General features: G+C 42.6%; 1 protein-coding gene across 3 annotated transcripts in view; it reads right to left on the reverse strand.

Moving 5' to 3' along the window:
• Positions 1-25,524, reverse strand: part of SLC23A2 (solute carrier family 23 member 2) — a 136,689-nt gene that overhangs the window by 89,018 nt on the left and 22,147 nt on the right. Inside the window, exon 1 of one of the 3 annotated variants that reach the window (XM_027766474.1) lies at positions 21,095-21,218. The exons of the other annotated variants lie outside the window; for them this stretch is intronic. The gene's annotated coding sequence lies outside the window, so the exon portion shown is untranslated. Of the gene's footprint in view, positions 1-21,094; positions 21,219-25,524 lie in introns of those variants that run through there. 3 annotated transcript variants of the gene reach the window in all.

Here is a 25,524-nt window from a genome sequence, read left to right on the forward strand (position 1 = left end):
AAGTAACCGAAAAACCAAACTGGGAGTACACATACCTGGTAAACCCCAAAATGCATGGTGCAGAGCACACCCCTGGGCCACGCATACACAAGAGATGGTCCCAGCATTGGCACCTGGGTCTCATAAAGGGGGAGCAGGGCGATTAGCAGATAACAGAGTGAGAACAAGTCGAAGGCACACCAGGCTGGGCAGTTACAGTGGAGTTAAAGCCCAACGAGGCTAAATAGATGCAAGAATCAAGAGTGGGCCTTCAGGGGCCTGCAGGTAGCATGGAGGTTAAAGCATTGGACTCCCAAATGCATTTCAAATCCCGGACCTAGCTGCTTGAAAATCATACAAGGCACATGTGCAGGCATGTCCAAAATCCTGAGAAGAGAAGGGATTGTGGCATGATCAACCCCCTGGGGGGTGACTTCTCATTTTTCCCTCTCTGTCTCTGGCAAGTTACACACGCTCTATGGCAAAAACCTAAAAAAAAATTTAAAAAAAAAAAAGAGTATACTTTTAGGGACCAGCAGTGGGCGTAATGGCTATGTCACTGGACTCCCACGTAGTTGACCGCGGTTCGCGTCCCGGACCCGGTGGCTTAAAACTCACACCAGGCGCATGTGTGTGCATGCCCAAGATCCCGAGAGGAGAATGGAGGAGAAGGGATTGCGGCGTGGCCATCCCCCCTGGGGGGTGATTTCTCGCTTTCTGTCTCTCTCTGTCTGCTGAGCGCACGTGCCCTATAGCAAAAACCGCTCAAAAAAAAAAAAAGAGTATACTTTTAAGATAATTCTAATTTGTATCCTCCAGAAAACTGAATGAAGAGTAGTAACTAGAGGACCAAAAGAGTTCTTGGAAACTAAAGATGACTGTCAAAATTAACTTCTTGGTAGATGGGAACTACACTTACAAATTGTTAGAGCAATTCTACAAACTGTCATTAGAGCCAGTCTATATAAGAATCTGTACAAGAGAAAGATCCCAAAGACAACAATCAAACACATGGGTAAGGAGTCAAATAAATACACACATACATAAATAATATCCTTGCACCAAAGAAAGACTTGAATCTTCAGATTCACTGGACATTACAAGTGCTGAGGAAAGTTCTGAAAGACCTCACTGACACATTTTGGCATCATGCCTAAATACTGAACATACACAATCTTGAAATTTCTTTTCAGAAAAGCAAAACATACAAAAACAGATCATTAAAAAAAAAAAAAAGAAGACAGTATACTAACATCAGCCTTCTATTTTTAAAAGTTTTGTTTTTTTTTGTTTTTTTTTTTAATTATCTATAGGGCACACATGCTTGTGGGGGCAAGGGGTTGAGGAAGTAGGGTGGTGAAAAAGCACCCTCCCCAAGCACCCCCCCACCATGGCATGACAACACCATGATCCCTTCTCCTCCATTCTCTTCTCGGGATTTGGGGCATGCATATGCACATGAGTTTTTCAAACCACCAGGTCTGGGACTGAAACTGCGCAGTTGGCCATGTGGGACCCAGCTACCTTAACCACCAAGCCACGAGCTGGCCTCAGACTTGATTTTCCACAGCAAAAGCCAGAAGAAAAAGTGATCTCTACAGCATTCTGAGAAGAATGAATTCAGGCCCTAAAATGCTATACTTATATCCAGACACTTAGTAGACCCACCCACCCTCCAATGGCCCCCATCACCAATTCTATCATACACACATGTCCTTACTCATGACACTGCTGACAACCATGCCTTGTGCAGCAAACCTTCTGCACAACCCTGATTCTCTGGAATAGAGTCCCCAAAAGGAACTTCTGGATTAAAGGGTTAGAAGATTTTTAAAGCTCTTGAGACAAACAATAAAATCCCTTCCAGAAAGACTTTCCCAATTGGCAGTGCTTTCAGCAGCAAATCTGTCCATCTCATCCATGTTTGAGAGCCTCTAGTAGAAAATGAACACCCAAGGAAGATTTTTTTCAGAGCGTTTGCAATGTACTGATTCATGAGTTTCTCATGTCTGTTGGCAAGCCTGGAGCCTCTGTGGTTTATCTCCTTAGGCCTTTTGCGTATTTTCTACAGCATTTACAGAGCTTTATTTTTTAAGGATAGTAATCTTTTAATTCTTTGTTATATTTGATGCAAACATTTTATCCCAGCTTTCAGTTTGCTTATGAATTTTGAGGATGATCTTTGGTACTGCTGGGATTGTTTTCATTTTGACGTGGTCAAATCCATCAACCACGGCTGCGCATCACCTTCCAAGATCTGAGAAACCAAGCGGGAAGATCGAATCTGCCACAAAAAGGAAGGTGCCACCAAAGACCTTTACCTTGAGCACTGGGAGCTTCTGTTTTCCTGAAGACAAGACTGCGAAATACTGCTGGAGTTTTACAAGGCCACATGCCATGCATATCGTCAGGGACCAATAAGCTCTTTGTTCCACATCCAGCCCCACTGCAGAACTTTTAAACCCACATTGATTCATATCAACTTTAGGGGAAATGACGCAACTTTTTAATGCAGAATTCATTGACTCTCCTGGCTTAAGTTTATCTTCGTGTTCTGGACAGACACGTCCAATGCAACCGCCAACCCTCCCCACTGCCTCCATCAACAAAAACAAAGGGGGACCATCCATCCCAAGAAAAGTAATTGTCATCAATTACTCTGTATTCCCTCTCTTTACCAAGCATTTCATTTTACCCTCAAATTTGCCTTTTGTTGTTGTTGGTTTTTGTTTTAAAATTATTTTATTGAACTTTATTTTATTTATTTATATATTTATTTACTTACTTACTTTAATTTGACCAGAGAGGGACAGAGAGAGAGAAAAAGAAAGTGAGAAAGCAAGTCGCCAGGTCAGGGACTCAAACTGCAGTCAGCCATGTGGGAGTCTAATGCCCTTAATCACCACACTACCTGCCAACCCCAACCCTCACAGGTTGTATTGTGGACCACCAACTCTCTTCACCAACCTCTTACGGGCCCACACCCTTTGGAATACCCTGAAGACTTACACCCTAATGAGCACAAAGGGATGTGGCCAAAAAAAACTGCAGGACGGTGATATTCTGAGAAAGGCTTTGGGGGAGAGGACCGCAGAGCCTCGGAAGGGAGGATATAGTTTGTCAGGGATGGCAAATGGGGCAAAATGAAGAGGTAAAGGGTCAGGGATGGTGATGCTGAACAAAGAAATGTATCCTTGAATGGGCTGGCTCTTTTGCCTAATGGTTAAAGCACCCAAATTCCACACAGCTGACGATGGTTTGAATCCCAGCCCTGGCAGCTTGAAAAACACACTGGGCATATGTGCATGTATTTCCAAAATCCCAACAGGATAAGAAATGAAAGAGAATAGATTGTGGTGTGACTATGCCCTGTTGAGGAGTGCTTTCTCTCTGTCTTTCCCTGGCAAGGGCACACACCCTCTTAACAAATTAAAAAAAAAAAAAAAAAAGAAGAAGAAAAAAAAAGGAAGAAGGAAGAAAAGTACCCTTGGAAACTGCTGTATCAGGCCCCAAAATAACAAAGCATTCCACGCTCAGGTACACAAGGCCAATGATGTCAGCCTCAAGGCCAGAAACCATGTGCCAACCTGAGATCAGAGGATTTCATTCACACGGGATGAACTTTTGCGTGGGTAAATTGTGTGGGCAAATGCCAAGGTCCAGAAGCAAAATGCCAAAGATAAAAGGGGAGGGATGAGTGCAGAGAGGAATTTGAGGTCTGTTGTACCATTTGTGTTGAAACAAAAAGCAAAATCTCCCAAGGAATCTGATACTGGGGAAAGTTCACCAACCTAGGGTGCCCACGCCCCGCTTCCTACCTCTCACCAAAAGAGGTGAGATAAGCAAGCCCACTCTTGACGAAGGGGAAGGAAGGGCTGAAGGATGAAAGATGTTTCACTAACAATGAAAATGATGACGGTGACAATAGTGGTAATAAGTGCAGTTTTCTAGTTTAGGGGCTATGAGTGCCAGACACGTCGCTTACCTTGTTACATAAATGGCTATTATTTCTCACCAGTAAGCACAATTTCTTGACTGGCACATAACTTTACAGAAGTAGAGACTGAGCTTCAGAGAAGTGAAGTAACTTGCCAAAGGATATACAGTCAAAAGCAGTGGAATAGGATCTGAATGTTAATCAGAATGTCTAACCTGTCCTAATATTGTTTATACAAGCAAGACATAAAACTGTCCTTTCAACGCTTGACTTCTAGTCAACTTCCCTGGCCAGGCCATGTGGTCTGTAAGCACTGTCCGCATGAGATCTGGTGGTCTGCGCACCTGTGAGGAGTGGAGGACACCATCAAGCTCCTTTCCAAGGATTAATCTCAACCCCCTCAGGACTCCCCCCACCCCCAATCTGTGCTCTTCTCCACCTCCAGGACCACTCCATAGCACACGCCACTGCCGTGTCTCATCAACATCACCATGAAAGTCATTTAACTCATTTTTCCATTCTATCTTGATGCCTCTAGATACTTGTCCATATGGAACCATCATGATCATCCTAAAGAAATGATCCTGCTTTTTCAAGGCTTCCTAATTAGCTTTAGAAGGACACCTAATTTTCTTTAGAGACTGAAAGGTAACTTTGAGGCCTCTCCCAGCCTTCCTTCCCAGCCTGCCTGGCCTCAGTCATGCTGTCATCCACTGCCTTGAAGATCTTAGCCCTCTTCTGTCCCCCAAGGCTTTGCACATGCTGTTCCTCCAAAACAAGACCCCTCACCTCATCCCTCTCCACTGGGGAAGTTCTCATTCACACCTCCTCTGATCATCACCTCACATCATGGTGTCCAAGGACCACGAAAAGGGACATTATCTTGCAATGCTCAGCCAGACAACAGCAGGAACAAGAGGCAGAAGCCACAAGCTCCCCACTGGAACCCTAACTCCTGATGTTGAACTTGACCTTTATGTTAAAGCATCCCCCCAAATTGGGAGAATAATAACTGATGTGCTGTGTGTGGGTTTTTAAGGGATCTGGTATCATGTGACTGTCACTCTGCCTTCATACTTTTACTACATCGAGCCTATCTGCAATACAACTGACGCAAATGTCAGGGACAGGTCAAGGCTATGTCAACGTGGCTGCTATCCTGATACTCACAGTGAAAGAAGAGGGAAGTGTTTGAAAAGAAAGAAAAGAGGGGCCAGCAGGTGGTGCGGTGGTTAGGGGTGCTGGACTCCCACATGGCTGACCCTGGTTGGAGTCCTGAACCTGGCAGCTTGCTTTCTCACTCTCTCTCTCTCTCTTGCTCTGTCCCGCTCTGGTCAAATTAAAATAGATAAATAAATAAAGTTTTAAAAAAATTCTTTAAAAAGAAAGAAAGAAAAGACTAAATTCTGTCTCAGGACCAGCAGATGGCGTAATGGTTACATTGCTGGACTCCCATGTCGTCAACCACGGTTCAAGTCCCAGGCCCAGTCACTTAAAACTCCCACCGGAAACCAACCCAAATGTCCACAAACAGCTGAATGGATGGAAAAAGTATGGCACATATATTCTATGGAATACTACTCGGCCATAAAAAACAACAAGATACTGGCATTTAATCGAAGGTGGTTGAATATAAAGGATCTATTACTGAGTGAAACAAGCCAGGATATGAAAGAAATATATTATATGTATTCACTTAATACATACTGACTATCCATACTTTAAGGCAGAGATTGAAATATTGGAGAGCATAAAAGCAGTGAAAATAGTTATGGATGCTGAAGACAGTGTGGGACGGGGAGGGAGGGAGCAGGGAAGAGTATAGAGAAGGATAGTAAGAGAACAAATAGCGAGGCATGACGTTACTGAGACACAGAAATGGTTTATTACCTGTTGATGATAACATGTATAGTATTCTCAACTGGACTGGTCTGAGAAGTATTTCATGTTGGGTAAATTCTTTTTACAAGCCAAATGATAAACAGTGATTGAATGTTTAAAAAAATAATGAGAATAAATCATAATAATCTGAAAAAAATGATGAAAAGCTATTTGATGATGATGGGGCTAGTAATGTCTTTGTATTGACATTACTTTGTACTGTATTGCTTCAATGTAATATAAAAAAGATTATGATAATAATAAATAAAATTTTTTTTAAAAACTTCATGCTGGGCACGTGTGTTTGTGTGTGTGTGTGTGTGTGTGTGTGTGTGTGTGTGCCAAAAATTGCAAGAGGAGAATGGAGGAGAAGGGACTGCGGTGTGGCCATCCCCACCAAGGGGTGATTTCTTGTGTTCTGTCTCTCTGGTGAGCACATGTACCTTATGGCAAAAATCTCTCTACAAAAAAATAAATAAATAAATAAAATAACTGTATTAAAAGGAATGAAACTCTAAGAGCACCTATAACTAGATGGTTAGTTATAAAACATGAGGGGACTTTCAAAAGTTCATAGAAAAACAGAAGTACAAGTTTAGGACTAGCCCCATATAGCTCAGTGGTTAAGGAAGCCAGAGCCCATATGGCCAACTGCTGATTCAAATCTTGGTCCCAGCAGCTTTTTTTTTTTTTTTTTTGGAGAGATTTTCACTGTAGGGCGCATGCGCTCGCCAGACAGAGAGAGAGAGACATAGAGACAGAAAGCGAGAAATCACCCCCCAGGGGGGATGGTCACGCCGCAATCCCTTCTCCTCCATTCTCCTCTCGGGATCTTGGGCACGCACGCACACACGCCCGGCATGAGTTTTAAGCCACCGGGTCCGGGACACGAACCGCGGTCGACTACGTAGGAGTCCAGCGACATAGCCATTATGCTAACTGCTGGTTCCCTGTCCCAGCAGCTTTAAAAACAAGCTAGACTCATGGATGTGGATCTCCCAAAAAAGCAAGTTAAGAAATGGGACCAGCATATGGGCCAGCAGTTGGCATGGTGATTAAGGTGCTGGACTCTTACATTGGCCGATCACAGTTCAAGTCCCAGATGTGGCAGCTTGTTCTCTCACTTTCTCTCTCTCTCTTTTTCTCTGTCTCTGTCTTTCTCTTATGAATGCACATGCCTTAAAGCAAATTGAAAATAATAATAATTAATAAAATTAAATATTTTTTTAAAAAATAGGACCAGCAGATGGTGTAATGGTTACATTGCTAGACTCTCAAGTAATCGACCATGGTTCACATCCAGGACCCGTGGCTTAAAAGTCATACTGGGGCGGGGACCAGCAGTTAGCGTAATGGCTATGTCACTGGACTCACATGTAGTCGACCGCGGTTCGTGTCCCGGACCCGGTAGCTTAAACTCACACTGGGCACCCGTGCATGTGTGCCCAAGATCCCAAGACGAGAGAGGAGGAGAAGGAATTGCAGCGTGGCCATCCCCCCTGGAGGGTGATTTCTCACTTTCTGTCTGTCTCTTTCTGTCTTTCTGGCGAGCGCACGCGCCCTATATCAAAAACCTCTAAAAAAAAAAATGGTCATGCTGGTGAGTGTGTGTGTGTGCACCCAAAATCTCGTGAGGAAAATGGAGAAGGGACTGCTGTGTGGCCACAGCCCTGGGGGATGCTTTCTATCTCTCTGTCTCTCTCCAGCGAGTACACATGCCCTATAGTAAAAAAGTTCTGTCTTTTTATAAATTATTTTATTTTATCTTTTTTTTTTTTTAATTTGCTATAGGGCACATGCACTCACCAGAGCAAGAGAGAGAGAAAGAGAGAGAGAGAGAGGAGAGAAAAAGGGAAAGTGAGAAAGCAAGTAGCCATGTCCAGGACTCGAACTATGGTCAGTCATGTGGGAATCCAGCACCTTAAACACGACGCCACCTGTAGGCCCTGCAAAAAATAATCTGTAAATAAATTAATAATAATACTAGTACAAGGTCAGTCAGTGGCATGGCTGACTATACAGTTCAAGGCCCCAAATCAGCAGCCTGAAAAACACACCAAGCCCTTTGGGCCGAAACTCCCATCTTCCAGTAATTAACCAAAAATGACAAACACAAAGGGAACGAGGAGAGGCACCCAATACATGTTCCCTAGGCCTTTTAGAAAACAGGGAGTGGTTCCTTTGGCAACATACATGGGAATCTACAAGAAAGGTGATACTGTAGACATCAAGGGAATGGGTACTGTCCAAAAAGGAATGCCCCACAAATGTTACCATGGCAAAACTGGAAGAGTGTTACCCAGCATGTGGTTGGCGTTGTTGTGAACAAACAAGTTAAGGGCAAGATTCTTGCCAAGAGAATTTATGTGCATATTAAGCATTCTTTTTTTTTTGAGAGAGAGATTTTCACTGTAGGGCGCGTGCGCTCGCCAGACAGACAGAGAGAGACATAGAGACAGAAAGCGAGAAATCACCCTCCAGGGGGGATGGTCACGCCGCAATCCCTTCTCCTCCATTCTCCTCTTGGGATCTTGGGCACGCACGCACACGTGCCCGGAGTGAGTTTTAAGCCACCGGGTCCGGGACACGAACCGCGGTCGACTACGTGGGAGTCCAGCGACATAGCCATTACGCTAACTGCTGGTTCCCCATATTAAGCATTGTAAGAGCAGAGATAGCTTCCTAAAACGTGTGAAGGAAAATGACCAGAAAAAGAAAGAAGCCAAAGAGAAAGGTACCTGGGTTCAACTAAAGCACCAGCCTGCTCCACCCAGAGAAGCACACTTTGTGAGAACCAATGGAAAGGAGCCTGAGCTTCTGGGGCCTATTCCCTATGACTTCATGGCATGTTACGTGTTAAAAATAAATGAATCTATGGTTTATTAAAAAAAAAAAATACACCACACCAAGTCCTTGTGTATGCATGCCCAGAATCTCAGGAGAGGAGTGGAGCAGTAGGTAGTGCAGTGTGGCCATCCCCTCTGGTGGGTATTTTTTCACTTTCCCTCTCTCTCTGTTGAGTGCACATGCTCTATAGCAAAAACTAAATAAAATAATAGTACAAAATTAGGCTAAATGAAATAAGCAGGTTATAGGACACATAGCGTTGTGAGTACACTTATATGACGTATCTAAAATAGGCAAACTCAGAACCAGCAGATGGCACAGCGGTTACATCACTAGACTCCCACATAGTCAACCGTAATTCAAGTCTCAGACCCAGCAGCTTAGAATTCACACCAGGCACGTGTTTGTGCATGTGTGCCCAAAATTCTGAGAGGAGAATGGAGGAGAAGGGATTGCGCGTGGCCAACCTCCTACAGCGGTGATTTCTCCCTGTCTCTCTGGTGCGTGCACGCAACCTACAGCAAAAATAAATAAATAAAATAGCCAAACTCAGAAGTAGGATGATGGTTTCAGGGACTTGGGAGAGGTGGAAACAAAGTTGCTATTCCACAGGTGTAAAGTCTCAGTTATGCAAAATGTGTGTGTTTCAAAATTTGTTTTAAGATGGTAGATCTCATATTAAATATTAACATAAATAAAAATTAAAACTAAAACAATGACAGAAGATATTGATTTATTTAATGAGGCTATACATGCAAAGAACTAAAGACAATTTACACAATGTAAAACAGTGGTACATACAGTACTAACCCACTGTATACATTCACAGTGTGCGTGTGCCTGCATATACTCACCACAATGTTAACCACAACACCGAATGGTGGAACCACAAACTGCTTACTTTCCTCTTTTCACTCCTCTACAATTTCTGTAATCATTTACTTAACAGTGAAAGACAGACCTGCTTTCCTCCCTTGAAGAACCTGATGATGTCCACACTAGCACCAATTGGTCCCAAAAGTTCAAACTAAAACCCAGGAGGAGGCTCCCCTTACAGCTCTCCTCCACTTCAACATAACGTCGATTCAGTCCTTTCTGCTGAGAGCTGAGTTGAGACCTCAGGCAACAGCAGCAGGGAGCAAGCTCTCTTGTTTAAAGTTTTAGAATAACTGGGCCCAGCAGACGGTATAGTGGTTATGTTGCTGGACTCCCACATGGCCAACTGTGGTTCAAGTCCTGGACCTGGTGGCTTGAAACTCACACTGGGACATGTGCGTGTGTGTGCAAGATCTTGGGAGGAGAACGGATAAGAAAGGATTGCACTGTGGCCATCCCGTTAAGGGGGGGTGATATCTCACTTTTCCTCTCACTGTCTCTGTCCCTCTCTCCAGTGAGTGCATGAGCCCTAAGCCAAAAGCCTCTTTATAAAAAAAAAAAAAAAAAAAAAGTGGGACCAGCAGATAGCATAATCATTAGACTCCCATGTAATTGACCGTGGTTTGAGTCCCTAACCCAAGGCTTAAAACTCACACCAGGAGCATGTGCATGTGTGACCAAAATCCCAAGAGAAGGGAGGAGAAGAGACTGCGGTGTGGCCATCCCCTCTGGAGTGGGGGTGGGGGAGGTGGGAGGTGATTTCTTGCTTTCTGTCTTTCTCTCTTTGTCTCTCTGGTGAGCACACACGCCTATAGCAAAAAAAATAAATAAATAAATAAAATAAAATCTCTTAGAAAAAGTTTTAGTATAACTTTTGCTATCAGAAGAAAATGCAGAAAAGCCAAGGTTCTGCAAATTACACTTGACATCTAGATTTTTTTAAGCTCCCCTGCAGTCAGGGTTTAAAACTGTACCTTAGTGCAAGTAGAAAACCATAACAGTCTCCAAAAAAAAGTCACCTCAATCTAAATCTAAGCCTGGGGCCGGCAGTTGGCATGTGGTTAAAGGCACTAGATTCCCACATGACCAACAGCATTCAAGTACCAGACCTGGTGGCTTATTTTCTCACTTTTCCTCTCTCTCTCTGATCAAACTGGAAAAGAATGATAATAACAATAAATAAATTTAAATTTAAATAATAATAATAAATGTAAACCTGACAACATGAGAAATAAGGAACTTTGGGAAATTCTGTTATGCGTAAGTAGAAAAATGAAATATTTGGATTTTTAATAAAACTTTCATTTCCCTATAGACTAAGGCACTAGCTTTCCAGCAACCAATAATCCCAAATGCACAATAACAAGAGCTTTTAATAAGTACTCACTGCCTCAGCTACTCAGCCAGTAATACTATCTTCAGCACTTAATTTCCTTATGAGACCATTTCTTCCCTGTCCAGGAACCAGTGTCAACTCTCTGGCTGTGGCTTAAGCAGGGCCACCTGACTTGGCAGTATGATGGGACTATCCAAACAGAGGATTTAAATGCTAAGCTACTTCTGAAGTTAAATACCAAAATCTTCGGTTTCTTAGGAAAATCACGAAATCTTAATCCCGTGATTAGAACTCAACAGAGTCCCTAGCCCATAACATACAAAGCCCTCAACGGCCAAATGAATCACTAAGAGTCCTTCTGAAGTCTCCTATGTACAATTCGTCTTTACAGTCCCAAATCTTAGTGCAAAATAGGTGTTCGACAAATACTAATGAAAGACATACTCCAAATAGGTAGCACAGAATGAATATTACATCAAAAGCATAAACACATGGGGTTGGTCCCACGGCAAAGTGCTCAGGAAGCTAGATCTCTCATAGCCGACCATGGTTCAAATTCTGGCCCCAGTAGCTTGAAAAGCAAGCCAGGTATGTGTGCATGTGTGCAGGCATGCATGTATGTGCACAAAATCCTGAAAAGATGGAGAAGAGACTGTAGTGTGACCATACCCTACTTGGGGGTGCTTTCTCCTTCTTTCTCTCTCTCTTTCTGTTTGTCCATCTCTCTATGGTGTGCATACATGCTCTCTGGTAATTAAATAAATAAATACATGGCAAATTCACCATTTGATCTAGACACAGAATGCTACAAAAGGATCTGAGAATAGGGAGAGAACAATGAAAAAGCTCATATAGGATAATTATTTAAAATGCAGACATCACCAAAATGGAAATATATCTATGTAAGAGTATTGTTAAATCTCAATATTTGATTGCCATGCACATATGGTAAAAATAACAGTGATGAGGGGACCAGAGGGGGCATGGTGGTTAAGGCGCTGAACATTCCCACATGGCCAACAATGGTTCAAGTCCTGCACCTGGTGGTTTGCTTTCTCACTTTCCTTCTCTGTGTGTCTGTCTTTCTCTGGTCAAATTAAGATAAATAAATGAGTAAATAAAATTAAATAAATAATTCTTTTTAAAAAAACTAACAGTGATGGGGAACCAGCAGTTAGCGTAATGGCTATGTCACTGGACTCCCACATAGTAGACCGTGGTTCGCGTCCTGGACCCGGTGGCTTAAAACTCATGCCAGGCGCGTGTGCATGCGTGCCCAAGATCCCTAGAGGAGAATGGAGGAGAAGGGATTGTGGTGTGACATCCCCCCTGGGGGGTGATTTCTCACTTTCTGTCTCGATGTCTCTCTCTGTCTGTCTGGCGAGCGCACGCGCCCTAAAAAAAAAAAAACTAATGAAAGACATACTCCAAATAGGTAGCACAGAATGAATATTACATCAAAAGCATAAACACATGGGGTTGGTCCCACGGCAAAGTGCTCAGGAAGCTAGATCTCTCATAGCCGACCATGGTTCAAATTCTGGCCCCAGTAGCTTGAAAAGCAAGCCAGGTATGTGTGCATGTGTGCAGGCATGCATGTATGTGCACAAAATCCTGAAAAGATGGAGAAGAGACTGTAGTGTGACCATACCCTACTTGGGGGTGCTTTCTCCTTCTTTCTCTCTCTCTTTCTGTTTGTCCATCTCTCTATGGTGTGCATACATGCTCTCTGGTAATTAAATAAATAAATACATGGCAAATTCACCATTTGATCTAGACACAGAATGCTACAAAAGGATCTGAGAATAGGGAGAGAACAATGAAAAAGCTCATATAGGATAATTATTTAAAATGCAGACATCACCAAAATGGAAATATATCTATGTAAGAGTATTGTTAAATCTCAATATTTGATTGCCATGCACATATGGTAAAAATAACAGTGATGAGGGGACCAGAGGGGGCATGGTGGTTAAGGCGCTGAACATTCCCACATGGCCAACAATGGTTCAAGTCCTGCACCTGGTGGTTTGCTTTCTCACTTTCCTTCTCTGTGTGTCTGTCTTTCTCTGGTCAAATTAAGATAAATAAATGAGTAAATAAAATTAAATAAATAATTCTTTTTAAAAAAACTAACAGTGATGGGGAACCAGCAGTTAGCGTAATGGCTATGTCACTGGACTCCCACATAGTAGACCGTGGTTCGCGTCCTGGACCCGGTGGCTTAAAACTCATGCCAGGCGCGTGTGCATGCGTGCCCAAGATCCCTAGAGGAGAATGGAGGAGAAGGGATTGTGGTGTGACATCCCCCCTGGGGGGTGATTTCTCACTTTCTGTCTCGATGTCTCTCTCTGTCTGTCTGGCGAGCGCACGCGCCCTAAAAAAAAAAAAACTAACAGTGATGTAAACAAATCAACTTTAGGAATTTGGAATTTAAATTATAAAAATAAATTATGTAATGAGCTTCATTTTTATGATTTATTTATTTAATTTTATTTATTTATTTGTTTATGTATGTATTATTGCTTGTAATTTGACCAAAGAGAGATAGAGAGAAAGTGAAAAAGCAAGCTGCCAGTTCTGGGACTCGAACCAGATTCAGCCATATGAGAGCACCTCAACCACCACACCACCTGCTAGCCCCTACAATAAGTTTTTTAAATTGAATAAAATGTAGATTGCTTCCACATATATTCTTGTAGACAAAAGTTCAAAGCTCTTTGATTCATAATATCCCAAACTGGAAACATCCCAAGGTTCATCAACAGGTAAAAGAATAAATAAACCACAGTGGGTCCATCTAAAAGAATACTACTCAGCAAAAAAAGGAAGCCACCATTTATGTACATACAAAATAGCATGGGCGAATCTCACAGATATTGCATTGAGTGAAAGAAGCCAGACATAGCACATATGGTTTGATTCTCAAAGGCAAAACTAATCTACAGTGACAGGAGGTACAGTGGTTACCTAGAGCAGGAATAGTGGTTACCTAGAGCGGGAATGGAGGCAAGGAGGGGCTCCTAAGGAAGAAGAGAGAGCTTTAGGAGCAATGTATATATACTGTGTTTAGATTGTGATTCTTGTAGCTCCAACTGTACGTATATCACTTATAAACCAACTCTACCTCGATAAAGTAGATTTTAAAAGAAAAAAAAAAGCTAAGAATTCCTGCAATCCCACTGATTTAAAAAAAAAAAATTCCCTTCTCAAATTCTGATTCTATAGGGACCAGCAGTCGGCATAATGGCTATGTCGCTGGACTCCCCATGTAGTCGTCCTGGACCCGATGGCTTAAACTCACACAGGACACGTGTGCGTGTGTGCCCAAGATCCCAAGAGGAGAATGGAGGAGAAGGAATTGCAGTGTGGACACCCCCCCGGGCGGTGGGGATAATTTCTTGCTTTCTGTCTCTCTGTCTCTGTCTTTCTGGTGAGCGTACGCGCCCTATAGCAAAAGCCTCTCCAAAAAAAAAAGGAGAAATTCTGATTCTATAAATCTACAGTGGGGTCTAGGAACCTATTTTCCCTTCCCAAATCAATGGCCATCTTTTATTACTACCTTTAAAATAACATATAATGCCTTAGTAATCACCACGCATGTTACTTACTATAGCTGGAGAACTCTTAGATTATACTCATCAGTCTGCTATTCAATTATTTCCTTTTCAGAGACATAGTTACCTTCTAAGAATTTTCCTATATCCTTATATCTAACTGTCATGGCTTGCTGTTTCAAAACAGCTGACTTTGAAAGAAGTTCAATGTCATTGCCTTCAAGGATAAACTCGACTTTCTGGGCTTCAGATACTGAACAAGGAACACCTGGTCACATTTGAGCCCTCTGGATCTATTTTTCACCCCCAAAATTTCGGATTTCAACAAGAGACCCTTTCTCCTGAATAACAATGTGGAGGAGGAAATGTGTGTACACAGGCCTCATCTTGTAACAGAAGCCCAATGTCACACCCTGGATCGTGTTCTGTACATGACTACAGATAGTGCCAAGTGTAGCCAGTTCCTTTCTGTTTCCCCACATTTGTCAGCCTGCAGCCTCTCCCTTTTCTCCAAGGAGATTGAGCTCTACATTGATGTGGTTGAAATCCCTCTGCAGGGTTCCTCTGGGGCCCTTCACAATAACTGTGCGTCCCTTCAGAGTGATGTCAACATTTTCTGAAATGTTGACAGTTTGATTGCTGAGAATGGACTTCATCTTTCCCAGTAGCCACGGCAAAGAAGAAACCTACATTTTTAACAAATGCAAAAAATATTTTTATGTTGGTGGTCCCCAAATCACTCACACTTTGGGATGGGCAACCTGAGCTAGGATAAAGTGATGTTTTCCACTTCGTAAACCTATCCATACAGGTGAGAGTATGATGAAGGGAGACTTCAGGAAAAGGACACTGGAAAACTGCAGTCTGCCAGCTGGTACGTTGGTCCTTACCAAGACACAAACCAGAGCTTTCAGAGCCGGCCAGGTTCAATGATAAAGCACATTCTAAAGGCCAATCCAAGGCTCTCTGCTTAATCCCATCATTAGAGGATTATACTGGAGTGGTTGTTCCATTAAATCCTACTAAGTGCTAAAACAGGAACATCCTCAACTTTATATGATCAAGTCCTTTCAAATAAAATTATTTATATGGTTACTTAATACTTAAATAGTCCTGCTTTAGGGAGTTTACAATTCTGATGCTGATCCTAGCTAGAATTGTTCCATTTAAAGCTCTCAAATTAACTTGTAAGTCGTGGTTATTATTTGATCTTGTGTGACAACTATGTTCACTGAGTGTGGCCAATAAAACTCAACCACCCTATACCCTTCTCCAAAACATTTCAAGAAGTCTTGTTCCTGGGGGACCAGCAGTTGGCGTAATGGCTATATCACTGAACTCCATGTAGTCAACCACAGTTCGAGTCCTTGACCCGGTGGCTTAAACTCATGCCAGGTGCATGTGCGTGCGTGCCCAAGATCCCGAGAGGAGAATGGAGGAGAAGGGATTGCAGCGTGGCCATCCCCCCTGGGGGGTGATTTCTCGCTTTCTGTCTCTCTGTCTCTCTCTGTCTGTCTGGCGAGCGTACGCGCCCTATAGCAAAAACCTCTCCAAAAAAAAAAAAAAATTCTTGCTCCTATTTTTCAAACTGCAAGTCAATAACCAATAGTAGACCATGAAATAATTTAGTGGATCCTGACGAGAATTTTTAAAACAATGAAATTTAACAGAACAAGTAACTCCAGAGCACATCTCACAAGATAATGGTAAATGCTTTGTCTGTGGGTCAGTCAAAAAAAGGGATAAAAATCACTGATGTAATTAAAGACATAAAAGGCATACTCCAAGAGCCCAACTTAGACCAGGTTTTTATCTAAGTTTACACACCCAGGGGCCAGCAGGTGGTGTGGTGGTTGGGGCGCTGAATCCTCCCACATGACTGACCCCAGTTCAAGTCTGGGACCTGGTAGCTTGCTTTCTCACTTTCTCTCCCTCTCTCTTTTTCTGTGTCACTATCTGGTCAAAATTAAAATGAATGAATGAATAAGTAAAATCAAATAATTCTTAAAAAAAAAAAAGGAAAAGAAAAAAAAAAAGAACATACCCATAGAAATAATCTACCAAAGTGATTAGCAGTATACAATGATGATATACAACAAAACTTTATATCCCCGAGCCCCACCACAATGATTGGGGAGGTACGTAGAAATCACAGCATCAATATAGAATTAATTTTAACACTTTGCCAGAGCCCTACTCCCCACTTTGCTAATAAATTCCCCACTTTGCTAATGAACTCCCCACTAAGACCTACCACCACCACCTTTATTCATGATAGAGGACCTGTGTGCATGTGAATGTCTCTGTGTGAGAGACAGAGACAGAGAGAAAGAGAGAGAGAGAGAGAGAGGAATACCCTCCACAGGGTCTGATCACACTGCAATCCTCTTCTTCCAGTTCTTTGGCCCATCAGACCCTGGGCACTTGCATGGATGCCAAGCCTATTTCAGGCTAAACAGGCCAGGGATTCGAACCAGTCACTATGTAGAATCTAGCTTCTCCCAAGCAGTGCAGTACCACTGTGACACAGAGCTGGTCCTATACCAAGACCTCTTAAGGCTCATCATTCTGGTCATTCCCCCCTTGCCCCAGGCACTACCTTGTCTGATCTCTAGTCCCCTGATCTGACCTCAAGAGGCCTCTTCTTCAAAGAAGCATTTCTAATCCCTGAGTCCGCTGTCCCTCTTCTGCATTTCCACAGGCCACTGCTTCTTGGACCGGCTTCCGCACCAGGCTGGGATGGGGCAGGGATTCAACGTGCACTACATAAAAGGCATTCAAGTATTTGGGGAAAATGTAAACGCTGTTCCATGGGCCAGGTAGTCCGACATCCAGAAACCAAACCTGACCTCTGCCCTCCAGATTCAGTCAAAGAAATCTGGTGGGGCTGGACACGCAAGCCAGGGAGAGGCAGAGCTGCAGAAGGGAACCAAATATTTGAGGAACCAAAACAGAATCAAGATGGGGTTTGTCGCATTTTGCACTTATTTTCACTCCGTGACTTAATACACCGCTTTTAGTACACGTGGGTTTATTTATTTATTTAAACACCATCTAAAATGCATTAATCACCAGTCATGAGAGGAGGCACTGAAAGTTAATGGACTTTTAAAGACAAGATGAAAACAGGCACAATGAACTATTGTGTCCGTGATACGAACATGATTTCACAAGCCCACACAAACGTCCTGGGAGAGGCTGTTACTATCTCCATTGCGTCGGTGAGAAAACTGAGGCATGAAGAGGCTGACTCATGCTGAGAGTCAAGGGCAAAAATGGCAGACATGCGGTTACTGGGAGACCATGAACTTGCTCACATCCCCTCCAGACCAACAAACACAATGAAACTTTAAGACAGAAAGGCCCAGGCCCATGTCTGAAGGTTATTTTGTAGGAAGCTGAGGAAAGCCTCTAGATTCTATCCGGAATCAGAATGAAAACTTTCTCTTCTTCTAGATCCCCAGTGACCCTTGCCATTTGATGACCACTCCTTATTTCCTAACTGTCCATTACATCTGCTTGTGTATCTACTTTTTTTTTTTTTTTTTGGGGCCATAGGGCGTGTGTGCTCGCCAGAAAGACAGAGAGAGACAGAGAGACAGAAAGTGAGAAATCACCCCCCAGGGCTGTGGCCACACCACAATCCCTTCTCCTCTATTCTCCTCTCGGGATCTTGGGCATGCACGCACACGCGCCCGGCGTGTGTTTAAGCCGCTGGGTCCGAGACTCTAACCACAGTTGACTACGTGGGAGGCCAGTGACATAGCCATTACTCTAACTGCTGGTCCCTTGTGTACCTACTTTTCACCTAACCCCTGAAAAACTACACAAAGGAAAACATGAATGAGTACACAGCACTCTAGAAGTTGCGAGACTTCCAGCTTGACAAACCCAGGTCCAAGGTAACTCCGGCGCTGGGTCCGAGACTCTAACCACAGTTGACTACGTGGGAGGCCAGTGACATAGCCATTACTCTAACTGCTGGTCCCTTGTGTACCTACTTTTCACCTAACCCCTGAAAAACTACACAAAGGAAAACATGAATGAGTACACAGCACTCTAGAAGTTGCGAGACTTCCAGCTTGACAAACCCAGGTCCAAGGTAACTCCGGCTCTCCTCTGCTAACACTATCCCTTAGTGCTGGGACTCCTCCTCTTCTCTAGAACAGTGAAAGGCTCACACCTGCTCTGCTGCTTAAGAACAAGCCCCAGGATGACACTCGGGGAGGACACTCGGCCATCTCTGGCTATGAGTATGACTGCTGCCCTGCCAGGAGCCACAAGTACCAGGAGCTGTATTTCAAATAATCTCTTTTCCTTTTTTTTTTTTTTTTTTTAATGAGTTTTTTTTTTTAATTTAACTTTGTTTGTTTGTTTTATTTTAATTCTACCAGAGAGGGATGGGGGGAGGGAAGGGGAAAGGTGAGAAAGCAAGTCACCAGGTCTGGGACTTGAACCAGTCAGCCATGTGGGAGTCCAGCGCCCTTACCCACCACACCACCTGCCAGCCTGTCAAATAACCTTTCATTCCCTACCTTAACCTCAATGACCTCACAGCCCCCTCCCTCTCTGAATTATTCCAGATCACACCATTTTGCTCTGGAATGTTCTCATCCATCTCTTGTTCAAGTACCGAAGCCAGATTTTCTGCTCCCTTTTCCTTACTTCCTAACTATTCATTCATTATATCTGCTCGATTTCGGCTGGCCTACGGCACATTTGCTTAGTTCTCTCAACCTCTCAACTGCCTGCTTTCTTCCCACCCTCTGGAAGGCATTCTATTTATAAATCTCTTTTGCAATATCCTTTATTTCCCCACCCCACAGTCCAGTTTACTAAGAGTTCTGACTCCTCCTTCAGACTCTCCCAAGATAAGGAAAAGGGAGCTCTGAAATTCCACCCGGCCTTTGATGGATTATCTGATAGCTGATCAGGGAGTCTGCCTAAACTGTATTGCCATTACCCAGGGCAAGGACACTGACATTCTTCCCAGATTAATACCAAGTACCTAGAGACTGAAGTAAGAGTAAAGCTTGGGCCAGGAGATGGCATAGAGGTCAAGGCAGCTGGATGCCACAGGCCCGACAACGTGGCTGGACCCAGTGGCTTAAAAAGTGTACTCGGGGGACCAGCAGTTAGCGTAATGGGTATGTTGCTGGACTCCCATGTAGTAGACCGCAGTTCGAGTCCCAGACCTGGTGGCTTAAAACTCACGCCAGGCGCGTGTGCGTGCGTGCCCAAGATCCCAAGAGGAGAATAGAGGAGAAGGGATTGCAGCGTGGCCATCCCCCAGGGGGGTGATTTCTTGCTTTCTGTCTCTCTGTCTCTCTCTGTCTGGCAAGCACACAAGCCCTTATGGCAAAAAACCTCTCCAAAAAAAAAATGTACCCAGTGCATATGCATATGTGCCCAAGATCCCAGGAAGAGAATGGAGACGGGACTGTGGCATGGTCATCCCCATTGGGAGGTGATTTCTCATTTTCTCCCCGGCGAGTGCACATGTCCTATAGAAAGAATTAAAAACACAGAAAAGAGAAAAAAGTTTTTCCCTGACCTTTGATAAATGAAAGAAAGTCTAAACAGCCCATGCCTGATAGTATATTATATATATTTTTTCTTTTTCTCTGTGAAGGAGTATGTTCCATATAAGTTGTTCACAAAATATTTACTCATTAAATACAAAGACAAACAATCATTTAGAATGGTATACCACAGCCATTTTGCTTTCTTCTGATGTCTGAACCTGATGTTTTTATATTCCATAGACTTTAAAAAGATTTTTCAGATATATGCTGTCAGTTATAAAGGAGACTACAGGCTTCCATTAAGTCTGTTCCTTCTCTATTCCTTATTGCTTATGCACATACCTCCTCCTCAGCAGACCCCTGAAATTCTATAGAAAAGAAAACAAAAAAGAAGACATGGAGCTGTGGCAGTCCCTATGATGGGACCTGACTCAGAGAATTAAGTAAATAAGCATCTGAAAAGCACAAAATCTGACACTGTGGTTGCCACAGATCCAGTGAGGATCGTTAACTCTTTCTCATCCAGTTAGAATCATTCCTCTTTCTCCCGCATTTAATAAAGAGCACTGCCTTCTACAAGTGGCATAAACGGTGATGTTCACTTATTGATATATAAATAATGTCTGACAGCTCTGAGAAACTTCTTGGAGATTCTCCAGTAACCTAGCTAGGTGCACTTGAGCCACCGAAGCCGTACTCACCTACATAGTCACGGCACATGCACAGACACATGGGCATGCAGAAACACACACAGAAAGAGGTCTTTGAAAGGTTTAGGGAAAACATGTATCATGACAAACTGTGGACTTAAGAATTTTTTTGGACCAAAATAAACTCATCAGGGAAAACATGTATCATGACAAACTATGGACTTCAGAATTTTTTTGGACCAAAATAAACTCATATTTTAATTCCATTTGTCCACAAACTTTTTGAAGCTGCCTCATCTGCAGAAAGTCAGACACATGATCATAGTGATGTACACACTCAGACACACAGACACAGAAACAGACACACCCAGACCCAGATGTGCACGTGCACACACACACACACACACACACACACACAGACTACACAGAAAACTCATCAATCTGTGCAGCCTGGGAACTCACTCCCCAAGGCAGAGCTTATTCTGTGTACTAAGAAACAGTCTTACCTTCACGGGGAAACCTCACCCTATCCACACAAGAGTCCTCATCAGTGCCACCACCCACGTCTGTGCTGGCGTCTGTGCAACCCTGTGATTGTCCTGGTGCTCGGCATGAGACGCTTTCAGGTGCTGAAGGAATTTCGGCTTTTATAACCCACACAGGCTGGCCAGAATTGTATAACCATACCACCAGAGATGCTCTGTGTATTACACAACGGCCACCACCTGGTTACAGACGGTTACTGCATGTCTCTGTTACGGTTTCCTGAACACCAATCTCAGCAGGTTTCCACACGGCGGGCTGGGTATTCTATTGCAGAAACCAAGCAACTACTAGGGTTACATTTCTCAAACTTACACAAAGAAGGGGAATGAAAACCTCGACTTTCAAAGCCTGAGGTCCACTTCTTCTGTTTCCAGTTCAGTAAAAAAAGAAAAATCATTTTACTCCTGGAAATTTTTCGTTTTGCCCACTAAACGTTCAAAGACAACCCTTTCCAAAGTTTGAAGAATTTTAGAAATCTCAAAATTAAGATCTCTGGAGACAGCAGGCAAAGCCAACATGCAACTGTCATACTAGAGGACTGACTGCTGGAGTCCAGTTCGATGTGGCACTGCTGTGCAAACCCCAGCTGCAGAGGCCCCACTACACAGTGGAAGTACCCCCATGAAGACACAAAAAAGGCTCACACACTGACAATCTAATAGGAGGAACAGGGAAGAAGCTGCACTATAGCCAGGCTGTCCTTCCCTGTCCTGACTCCAGGCCAGGGCTTGCCAGGAACCTGGACAGTGGGTCCGCCCTGGCCCTTGGGATGTGCTCCAAAATGGCCCACCTGCTCCATCTCCCCACCAGCCTACACTTCCCAAATCCAGACAAGTCGCAGAAGACAGCCAGCCAGGCAGACAAGCACCAGGCCCAGGGAGCTTCAGGGCAAATACCTCCCTCACAGCCAGGGAGAAGGGAATCTCCTCATAGCAAAGCCACATGAGGCCATGGGGTCCCTGGAATAAAGGCAGAAGAGAAAGCAGGATGACTCCAGGAGAAAAGCAGTTGTACGTGTTATACACTTGTGGAAACATTAAAGAACTCAGTAGTGGGTGAAAGAAGATGATGTCCCAAGATCAGAGAAGTCAAGTTAGAAACAGGAAAAGACTGAGAGCCAAGTGTTTCAGCTGCTCAGGGCAGAGAAGTCACAACTGCCAGTCCACCTGTAAGACACCCAGTCCCTCAGGTTCACACGAACTGTGTTTAGGATATCCTGCAAAGTCTCTAACCTCAGAGAGAATTTGCTGAGCAGCCAAAAAGAAATTTCCAAAAACAAAACAAAAAATAGTTGGACTAAAGGAGGGAGAATACATTAAAAAATAAAAAAAGGAAACAGAATCAATCAATTATGTGAAGAAAATGGACCAAGATCAAAAGATGGCAGGCTGGAGTTGGGAAGAACTACAAGAAAACTAACAAGTACAGGATTAACTGAGAGGCAGTAAAGAGAAATAAACAACAGAACGCTGAATCAGAGGTAGAGGACAAACCTGAGACACTCAGAGAGAAAGAGAAAAACACAGCAAGGCAGCAACAGTTCGAGAAGAGCACTATGGAGGATGGAGCAACACACACAGTCAAGACCTGAATAATCTAGGCTTGCTAACTGGACTTAAAACAAAAGGAACAAAGAAGCCAGTCATATTGAACAAATCCATTTACATGAAATGTTCAGAATAGGCAAATCTATAGAGAAGACAGTAGAGTCATGGTTGCCTGAAATTAGGGGGGGGTATGGGAATGGGGATGGGAATGAAAGTGAGTATTAATGGGTTTCTTTGTGGGACAAAGAAATTAGATTTCTAAAATTACATTATAGAAATGATGTACAGCTTTGTGATTATACTATGACTGTACAGCTTTGTGATTATACTAAAATTTAAACCAGTGGACCATATACTTCAAAACAGTGAATAATAAGGTATACAAAATATATTCAATAAAATTTATTTAAAAAGAACAAATGGGACAGATTTAAAACAAATGGGACAGATTTAAAGACCTAATATAAATGATGTATAGTTAAATACAACTCTTCTGCAATTTTAAAAACTTCAAGTATAGAAATTACAAGGGTACACCAGGTTATGCAAATTCAGAGAGGAGAAACCTACACTTGAACACAACCTGGCAAAATAATTTAACTGTAAGAATTTTACAAAATAATAGATGCATCCAAGAAGTATTGTTTGGTTTACTTAAATAGCATGAATTAAGATTAGCCCCCTTGGGATCAGCAGATGGCATGGTGGTTAAGGGCGCTAGACCCCCACATGGCTGACCACTGTTTGAGTCCTGGACCTACCGGCTTGCTTTCTCATTTTCTGTTTCTTTCTCTCTCTCTCATTCTGTCTCGCTCTGGTCAAATTTTTTAAATAAATAAACAAATAAATATTTATTTAAAAAAAAAAAAGACTAAGGGCAGGCAGGTGGTGTGCTGGTTAAGGGCGCTGGCCTCCCACATGGCCGACCATGGTTTGAGCCCCAGACCTTGCTTTCTTACTCTCCTCCACCTCACTCTGTTCCTCTCTGGTAATATTAATTAAATTAATTAATTAAATTCTAAAAAATAAACAAAAACAAAACAATTAGCTTGTATTAAAAAAAAAAAAAGATTAGCCTCAATTTTTTCTATGGCAGTACTAAATGCCAGAAGACAATAAAACATGAATATCTACAGAAGAACTGAAGGAAAAGTTTTCCCAAAGAATTTTATACCCAGATAAGTTGTCCTTCAAGAGTAAAAAGACAAACCATAAGTTTCAGATATGCACAGGCTCAGGGAAAAAAAAAAGGAAGGAAATAAAACCTTAAGGTTATACTGTAACTACAATGAATCAGAATGCAAAATTCAAAGACCACTAATATAAAAGGATGCCACTAATATATGCCCAAGTCATCAAGATCAGGACAAAGATAAATAATGGATGTATACCTGGTTATAGAACTGAATGTAGGGCCAGTTGTTGGCATGGTGGTTGGGGCAACTGGATCCCACAAAGCCAATTATGCAGTTCAAGTCCTGGACCCAACAACCTAAAGCACATACCTGACACATGTGCATGCTTGCTGTGTGGCCATGCTCCCTGGAAAGGAGGATTTCTCACTTTTCCCACTTCTCTCTCTCTCTGTCTTCCAGGCAAGCAAATAATCCCTATGGCAAACTTAAAATAAAAATAAAATATTAAAACTGAATGCATATGCCATATTATTCTCCAAACATAATATAGTATAATGCAAAAACTGTAGCAAGTAACAATAAAACCAACTGAATAGGATTACATTAATAAAGATTGAGGACAGGGAATTAGGAAACACTAATGCCCTTTTCCTAAACATACAGGAATCCAAAAATATCGTAGGTCTTAGCTGTGACTACTGGAGAGGGATTTATTTCATGTTTTTCACTTCAAGAAAATCACTATTAGAATTTAGAATTAGAATTCTGTGAAACACAACACAGACTAAAATGCGAACTAAACCTGTAAGTTCATTTCATTAAAAATATTCTCAGATGGACCCAGCAGGTGGCTTGGTGGTTAAGGCACTGAATTCCCACATGGCCAACCACCTTTCAAGTCCCAGACCTGGTGGCTTGCTTTCTTACTTTCCGTCTCTCTCTCTCTGTCTCTCTCTGGTGAGCACACATGCCCTATAGCAAATTAAATAATAATAATAATAATAATAAATAAAATTAAATAAATAATTCTTTTTTTTTAAATACTCTCAAGATTGTATCAAAAAATAAATGGCAACTCCCAAAGACAAACCTCAAAGTGAAACAAAAATAAAGTGATAACAATGCTGCTTTATTATGTTTTAAATGTCAGGTGCAATGGAATTCATACCAGGAAGTATTAAGTGGGGTAGAAGAGTATTAGGTGGGGTAGTTGTCCACGTTTTACATTTTTGTCTTGCTAAAGTGTAAACTCCACAACAGAAATGTTAATATAAATGTCAGTCTTTACGTTCAAATTACCCTTTCACTGAAATAAAGGAGAAGTGATCAACGCACTTCTAGCCTTCTCCAAAAAAAGGAATAGGAAGAATTTATGAGCACAAGCTCCAGCTGTGTACTTATTTTATTTTGCACTGATTACAGAATCTGACCAAGTTAGCTAACAACAATGTAAACGTAATAGGTATCAGGCCAGGCAATGGTGCAATGTAACACAAATGGACCAACACAGTAATGGTCTTGGGTTCGCATTCCACGAACTCCCAGAGCATGCTAAACATATGTGTACAAGGATGCCTACGATCCAAGCTGACTGTGGGTAGATAGTAACACAAATATTCTGTTGGGGATATGTGTGTGTGTGTGTGTGTGTGTGCCTCTGTTTCAGAAGAAATAAATAAAAACTTTAAAATAATAATAATAATCTCA

This window comes from Tupaia chinensis, unplaced genomic scaffold (genome assembly GCF_000334495.1).
Source record: "Tupaia chinensis unplaced genomic scaffold, TupChi_1.0 Scaffold143574_1, whole genome shotgun sequence".
In the NCBI taxonomy this organism is placed as follows: Eukaryota; Metazoa; Chordata; class Mammalia; order Scandentia; family Tupaiidae; genus Tupaia; species Tupaia belangeri.